The 8,340-nt window shown below is 49.3% G+C and overlaps 1 long non-coding RNA gene across 1 annotated transcript; it reads right to left on the bottom strand.

The window, feature by feature from the left end:
• Nucleotides 1-6,483: 6,483 nt before the first annotated feature.
• Nucleotides 6,484-7,976, bottom strand: LOC143274094 (uncharacterized). Its single transcript, XR_013052533.1, has 2 exons — nucleotides 7,883-7,976; nucleotides 6,484-7,809 (listed from the first exon to the last, which is right to left on the bottom strand). It is a non-coding gene; the product is annotated as an uncharacterized LOC143274094 (long non-coding RNA).
• Between the last annotated feature and the right edge of the window lie 364 nt (nucleotides 7,977-8,340).

Below are 8,340 nucleotides of genomic sequence, written 5' to 3'. Positions count from 1 at the left end.
TTCACCAGTTTTAAACTCTGTCCTGCTTTTGAGCACTGGCCTTCCATTTCTCAGCACTCACATGCCTCTGTGGCTATCTAGAACTAAGTCCTGCTGCCATTTGCTCTGTGACACTGGCCTGTACTATCTGGCCAGCCTCTGCTTGTTCCAGTTGCCCACTTTGCCCTGTCTGCTGTGGGCACCACGTGCTGGGCCGAATGGCTTGACCTCATAAGCAACTTTGCCAGTCTCAGCTTCAACCTTGGCTCCTCAGGGGAGTCCTGGTGCCTCACTGAGCCAACCAACTCCCTCTCTTCCATTGCTCATGGCATTTTTACCCATCCCTGGTGGCTCTTCCTCTAGCCACAGCTCACCAGTCACTTGTGTACTCCTGTACAAATGATAAGGACTGAGAAAGGTAGCTCCTCTTCAGGACTCCTAGTGCTGAGGTTCCTCAGAGACATTTCATAATTATCACACTGATGACCCAGTCCTGTGCGGATACCAAGCATTAGGATTTGTGTGAATGGCATGCTGACTTGAGGCATCCTGCCAATATCAATAATGCAGAACTGGATAAATGTGAATCCCATCCCTATTCACCCTCTGTCTAGGACAGTACCCCTAGCAGCCATTGAGCCCGCTGAAACAGTTTATGCCTTTGGAGTATCAGTTGCCCACTGAGGTGCATATGTCCATGAGCTGAACTTTTCAGCAGGGTACCTGACTCCCTAACTAGACAGAAAGGCAGGGCCAGCTTGTAGGCACGTCTCTTGGGGTCAGGACCTTAAGCCAATGCTCCCATTGTGCATCACACAGGTATTGCTTACAGATGTCTGTCCCCAAACTATAGAGACAAGGAGGCTGCTCAGATCTGTGCTTACTGACCCTCTGGCCAGCTCTCTATAGGGAGAAAAGCTTCCACCTCCCCCAAGGCTGGGATCCTCAAAAACAATGAACCCCATTTCCTTTCCAGCCAGCTCCCTTGTGGACTGCAGTTCTGCTTGAGCCCTGAGCCTTCTGTGAAATTCCACAGTAGGTGTGGGAGAGGGAACACTTGCGTTGGAGCCCCTCCCCCTGCTTAGAAACAAGACGATGTGGAGCAGAACTTGTGCAGGGACGTAGGTGACAGAGAACGCATGTCACACCCCACCCTGAGGAACAAGCTATGAGCCGGGTAGGTTTGGATACACATTAAATAGAGAGGAAGATTTTAATGTACTGTGAGGCAATGAAGCTGGTGCTAAAGACCATTTTGTAGAACCTAGACTTAGAAAAAGAGGACTTTCTGGTTGTTTCAACCACTTTCCTTTCTCAGATCCAGCTCACAGCCTTGGTTCCTGCGTTGTCGCAGCAAACTTCTCCTGGGTAGGAAACATTTTAGGCTCTGAGGCATGTGGAGTCTTTTTGACTGTTGCCTTGTCTTTTTGTTGTTGTTTATAAACCCTTAGATGTGTACAACCTAACAACTTGAGGGCTACACAAAACCAGGCCCAGGGGCAGACTGGCAGCCCCTGTTCAGGATTAGATCTAATGAGACAATGCATGCAAAACAGCTTACACAGATCCAACCCAACAGGCTCCCGTGGAGCAGTGGTTGGGATTGCTCCTGTCTGGAGATGGTACAGAAGGTGGGTAAAGGTGATGGGAGACGCGGGCTGGAGAAAATACAACTTGTGTAAGCTGGAATGATCAATGTGGTCCTTGTTGTTTAGGTTGAGTCAATGAGAATGACACTATCAAGCAAGGGCTAGGGAAAATGGACATTGCTGTGGGACAGCAGTGTATCAGGCCTTTGCGGTATCTCATAGCCAGGAGTGTCTTGTCATCCCTTGTGCAGAAGGCACTGCCCCTAGAGCTGGTTCCTTCTGTCCAGAGCCTCCTGTGGTCCAGCAGCCAACACAGGGGTGTGCAGAGAGCCTTTGCCTCAAATATTTATTCTCTTCCTAACACATGCCCTTTAGCAACATTTCTTCCCCTGACCCCTGATGACTGCACCCTGAATGGTGCTTAGAGGAGTTCAAAGGGTGTTTCTAGCTGGAAACCTTTTGGATTATTTATTTTAACTGTTTGTAACAAAATATTTGACAAACCAACTTAAGGGTGGAAGAAGAAAGGGTGTATTTTGGGTCACAGGGCCCCTCATGACAGGGAGGATACAGTGGCAGGAGCATGGAGCAGTTGGTCACGTTGTGCCCTTAGTCCGGAAGCAGGAAGTGATGACTGGTGGACTCAGTGCCCTTCCTCCTTTCTTCTTGTTTATTCAGTCTAGAACCCCAGTCCATGGGATGGTGCTGCCCAGATTCAAGGTGGCTCTTCCTTCCTTAGGTTAAACATCTCTAGAAATACCCTCACAGCATACCCAGAGGTGTGTCTCCTAGGGGGCTACAAGTTAAATTGACAATGAAGATTAAACCATCACCTCACCTACGTGCCAAGCCTGAGCCAGAGATTAGAATAGAGAGAGGGAGAGAGGAGGGAGACGAGGAAAGGGAGAGGGATGAGGGAGGAAGGGACAGACAGACGAAGAGGCAGAGAACTCACAATGTGGTAGTCATCTACGTAGCTCGCCATAGCTCATCAGGAAGGCTCAGCAGAAAACTCCCCAAGAAAATGCTTTATCTTTGGAAAGCCACTGAGACACACCAAGATTTATTTTAAAAAACACTCAACTTTGATCCCATTCCAGTCTGCCTAGTCCATTATAAAGTGGGCACTGGCTCCCTGTTACCCGCAGAAGAAAGTTAACTGCTGGGACCAAGGCTCCACAGCAAAGCTTCCCCGATGGCGTCACCCCCGGGTGTGCTGGTTGCCGGGCTGCATAGGCTTTGCTCCTTCGCTCTGCTCGATGATGCCAGCTCACATTGTTCCATCGTTTGCTCTGAAGCACCGTCTCGTCCACAGTCTCCTGGCTCACTCCTCTAGGCCACCCCAGTGCCCACAGAGTCACCACCTGTTCATTTCCCGTCTTCACCTCTGCACTTTGGCTCACGTGGGTTTTTTGTTTGTTTGTTGTTGTTGTTGTTTTGCTTTGTGTACCTAGAAATCATGCCTTACCATTGCAACCACTTCTGCGTGGTCTGCAAATTAGGATAACTCAGAAGTTACTTCTATTCAGTCCCTTGTTCTTTGAACTTTAGGAATGTTTTGCCTTTTTGGGGGATGCTGGAGAGGCTGTCTGTTTCATCTCTCAGCGTGGAAGGATCGAGTGCTGAGTCAGGTTTGTATGGCCAACCTGCCTGGCCCGCCTCACTCCATGTATATAATCTTAAGGAAATTACTTCAATCAGTGTTTCTTAAGCATGGCTGCATGTTTGGATTGTCTGAAGCGCGTTTTGTTTGTTTTTTAAAAGGATACTAATGACCAGGCCATAGCCCAGACCTGAGAAACACTGAAGGGTGGGCTCAAGTGTCAGAGCCCCCCAGGTGGCTCCAGTGTGCAGCCTGACTGGAAAGCCTCCAGTTAACAATTGGAGCCTTGTTTCCAGGCTGCTCAGAAGACGAAATGCAATGTTTGCGTAAGCTTGGCAAGGTGCCGACTGTGCGGGGAACACACGGGAACTGTTACTGCGTCCTGCTTCGCCTTCACTGCTGAGTGTCTCACACACAGCAGCTACGGAGTCAGGGCTGCAATGCTGACTGCCCAATGCTATTTGGAGAGGCCCAGGGGAAGACCCAGCAGGTGCTGCCGAGAGCCACCTTCAGTAGGGGGAGAGACTGTGCCCGCAGCAGAGGCCTAGGACGGGCAGAGGGGCAGGTGGTCTGTCCCGGTTGCTGGCCGAGAGTACTGATGGACATTGTCCATGCTGGATTCAAAACCAATAATGAACCAAATACTGGCCAGTGTGCCTTTTATGATCAGCCTGCAGCAGGGAGCTTTCACAAAGCCGGTGATTAAATGCATCTTACAGGAGCAGCCGTCTACCTCCCAGCCTCCTTTGCCTCACTCGGGCAAGCCACTGGCTCAGAGCCCAGCAAGAAGGGAATGAAGAGCTCTCCGAGTCAGCACTATTAATGAGCTAAATGGCTTGAGAAAGAAACAAGGGAGCTGTAAATTATATTTATAAATTAAGTCATATCAAGATGGACCAAGTAATTAAACTGTGCACCCATAATTAAATACTTGTCTAGTGTTTAGGCCTCGAGATTTCTTTCTGGTGTAATAAACGAGGTTTGACCTCAAAATGGTTGGCAGTCTCTGTGGTGGGCCGATGACTCATGCGGTGGTCCTGGGGCAAGGTGGTGCCAAGGTCACTGGCTGAATGAAGTCTTGAGAATGTGGTCATAGGCTGGGGAAGAGCTGTATAGGAGTGGTTAGCCTGAGAAGGCCTCGGGCATGCTCACAGACAGCAGTAGTGGCCTCCAGGATTGCTGCAGGAGGCCCAGGAAGCCACTTCGGGGTCTGTAAGGATGCAGCCCTGCAGGTACCGGCCGTCCATGATTTCCTCTTCTTGCCCTCACTGGCCTCACCAGAGCCTCAGCTGGCAGCTGCTCTTCGACCAGGGTCCACCTTTCCTGTCTCTGTGCTCTTACTCTTTCTGTCTGCACACCCTCCCCTGCTCGCCTCACCTGGCTACTTTTCCTTCTGACTGGCTGACACAGATGCCAGACCTTCCCAAACGCCCACCGATACCCGACAGAGCCTCTCCCTGTAAGGTTCTGCGCAGCACAGCACCTGTTCTGAGTTCCTCAGTTCTAAGATCCTGGCAGGGTGCAAGGAGCTTCACAAGGACCTGCTGGGTAGGCACATACATGAATGGAGAGCAGTTCTGTGAAGAAGGGGACCTAGTGTGACCTTATTCTTATTTTTAGACAGAAGAGCTAGACTATAAGACACCAAGGCCAGGGTGTGCTTTACTCCATTTTACAAGGTGCTCAGCAGACAAAAACACTCAAGAGGCTGGGTAGAGGGCTCAGGCCATGAAGCACTTGTCTTGCAAGCCAGGGAGCTGAGTTCTGTCCTCAGAACTCGTGTGAAAATGGTGGGTAGAGCAGAGCACACTTGTGATGCCAGTGCTGGGCAGGCAGAGACGATCTCATTTAACTGGGGAACTCCAGGCCAGTGAGAGACCCTGTCATAAAGGAGATGGACAGCGCTCCTGGTGACACTTGAACCTGTCATCCCCATGTGCACCTGCATACACAGAGACAACAAGTGTATACACACTTATAAAAAGGGAAATGTCTGCTTAGTTCCCCCTTGCCTGTGAAGAGACCCAGGATCCTGCCAGGGCAGTATTAGCAGGGGCAGCCAAGAGATGCTCACTGGGGCGAAGATGTTAGAGAGGTTTGTTAGGGGAGGAGAAGGGGAAAGACAGGACAGAGGGGTGTGGCTGGGGGACCCAGGCACGGGAGTGCGGGGAGAGGAAGGCGAGATGATGAGGGAGAAGCTAAAGTGGCAGGGAGAAAGAAGAAGAGTCTAGAAGTGTGGTGTGAGAGGGGACAATGAGCCAGCAGATAGAAGTGTGGATGGAAGGGAAGATGGGATGGGGGAGGAAACAGGGCTGGTGAGGACTGAACCAAAGGATGCAAGAAGGAATCCAAGGGGTGGCCAGCTGTGGCCTGGCTTTGAAACAGCCAGGAAGAGGGAAGACTTGGAGATGCACAGGTTTGAAATCTGCTGGTGATGGTGAAGGGTCTGGGATGCTGTACTCTGGTGGGCTGCTCTGCTCCGTCGTGTGTGTGGTCCTGGGGGAAGGGGCTTCACAGCTCCAAAGCTGTTTCCTTCCATGTTAGTGGGAATACTGAACTCAGAATACCGCTTCTTAGTGGAGCTGGGCAAGTTCAGTGAATTAAAACATACAATCAATGTGTGGCATACTGCTCCAATACCAGATACACCTGTTATATGTATCACCTGATTTTCACCTAATGGGCTGATCCTGTGTCTTTTTGTTTCCACCCCAGGGAGGGGAATACCAAAGGGGCCTGAGCATCCCTTTTTCTCTTGAGTAGCAGGTATTAGAAATTGCTGGGGAGGATGTTAGAGATCCCTTCAGTTAGACAGCCCTTTGCCAGGTCCATTCAGTCACAGTGTATTGTTCTTTCCCAAGAGAAAAGACAAGAGCAGCTGCATGACCCTGGGGAAGTGGCATGCCCCCTCTAAGCCTCGGTTTACACATGTGTAAGTTCAGAAGACTCATTCTCTCACCTGTAAAAGTCCTTCCCTCTTTAACAGTTCATGTTGTCACTGAATATAAATCAGAAAGGGGACTGGAGGAGGCTAAGCTGGAGGGACCAACCTTAGTGCACAGGGGACACCCTGGTGCTGCCAGGACAGGCTGTCCTCAGCCGGATCATACTCAGGACTGAGTTCCCTACAGTAAGGGAAACACTGAGTGACAGCTGTCCCAGGGGACGCTGGCCATTAGAGGTCAGGCAATGTCTCCCGGGGGACACAGGAAGGACAGAGCAGCTTTGCAGGAAACCGTGCATGTGGAGTCACTTACTTCGCCACAGCCAGCGCTACAGGATGGTCAAGTAGGAAAGAAGTTAGGTGCTAAATGATTTCATCAGACCAGATGTCTTGTTGTGTAAACACTCCCCTCCCCCAGCCCTCGCAGGCTCAGTGAAGTTGCCAGAAAGCCGCTGTGTGCTCTGCCCAAGGTTTCATATCATTTAGGTCACCAGTAACTAGAAAAGCATTCTTCCAGATCCCCAAAGGCTCCTTTCTCTGCCTTTCTTTCTCTTCTCTTCTCCCTGCAGACATGTTTTTCTGTAAATACCTCAGCTCAGCTCTGAATCACAGATCAAAGCCTTTCTTCATTCATCTTCTGAGGCTGAATGGCAATTTATAAAGTCTGTGGTTTTCACTAATCTGTTTTCATGCCATCTTATGTGAAATCAACAGAAGGCTGCTCACAATGGCACACAGGAGCTGCCCCATGGAGGCAGTGTAATTTGAGCAGAGCACGGCCAAGTCTCAGAACTCATAGGTAGATAGAGCCTTCTCTCATACCCAGCATTAATCTTTGTAAACAACTTGTTTTGATGAAAGCCAGAGAACAACGAAAATTCATGGTTATCATGAAACACAGCTTGATCTCTTCCTCTTCCCACTCCTTCCCGGCTTCTCCGTGACATCTATGGTTTTGTCACTTTAGATGCCATAAAGGAAGGGTGGAGGTTGGGCTGTTTCCCTCACAGAAAATGGATAGACAGTTCTGGAACCTTCTGAGAATGGGCCATTTGCAGAGCTGTGTGAGAATCCTAAGATGGGAGGATTTTGTTTTCTTCTGTCTTGTTTTTCACCTGCAGACCAAAGTTCTGAAGGCAGTCATTATGTCTCTCTCAGCAGCTGTTTTTCTGGGTCATAGCTACCATTAACTGCATTCATCCTGAGCTCTTACAGCAGAAGGGGGTCTCTTAGTGGTCACAGGGTCTGGTGGGGCATGATAGTCCAAAAGCAAGGGATTTAACGGGAGGCATTTGACAGAGTCTCAAGTCAGATTCAGGACTGAGCTCCAGAAATGCTGCCTAAAATGACAGCATAAGTGGCTTTCATCACTGAAGAGTTTCTCTGACTGTAGGAGCTTAGCTGGCACTCAGGCAAGCAAAGAAACACTGATGAATTGGCATCTGCAAGGCCTGGGAGTGCTTTGGGGTTGAATTCCAGGACCAGCTTCCTCTAGGCACTAAAATTTGTCATTTCCACAAAGACAGGCCCTTAAAGTTCCTCTTTGATCTTCTCTTAGGGTGAGGGAATGAGGGGGGTTCCCTTCAACTCAGTCCAGCTTTCCCTGTGAGGTGCACTGACCCTCATGTTGTGCCTTCGTTCACGAAGTTATTTCAGATGTATTGTTTCCATCTTATACATGAAGACATTGACTCCTGAGAGAGCAAAATGAGTCACTGCTGGGGGTGGAATCTCATGAGTATACCCCCCCCACACACACACACATACCATGCTGTGGTGTTGGTGGTCTTGATCCAGTGCAGGTCTATAGGCAACCATATCGGGTGTAAATTCACGAGTGTAGCTTCCTGTCATGTCTGGAAGACACTATTTTTCAGCATCCCTCCCCATCTCTGGCTCTTATTACAATCTTTCCACTTGCTCTTTCATGATATAATATCCCCTGAACCTTGTATATATGAGGGGTATAGGTGCCTTAATAGGGCTGAATGAGTCATATATACTAAAAGAAAGCTTTCCTTGGGCTGGACAGATGGCTAAGTGGTTAAGAGCACTGATTGTTCTTCCAGAGGACCTAAGTTCAATTCCCAGCACCCACATGGCAGCTCAGAACTGTCTATAACTCCAGTTCCAGGGGATCTGGCACCCTTACACAGACAAACATGCAGGCAAAACACCAATGCACAAAAATAAAAATAAATGAATATTTTTAAAAAAAGAAAGAA

Source organism: Peromyscus maniculatus, chromosome 7 (assembly GCF_049852395.1).
Source record: "Peromyscus maniculatus bairdii isolate BWxNUB_F1_BW_parent chromosome 7, HU_Pman_BW_mat_3.1, whole genome shotgun sequence".
Lineage (NCBI taxonomy): Eukaryota > Metazoa > Chordata > Mammalia > Rodentia > Cricetidae > Peromyscus > Peromyscus maniculatus.
This window is presented reverse-complemented; position numbering and strand designations above follow the sequence as displayed.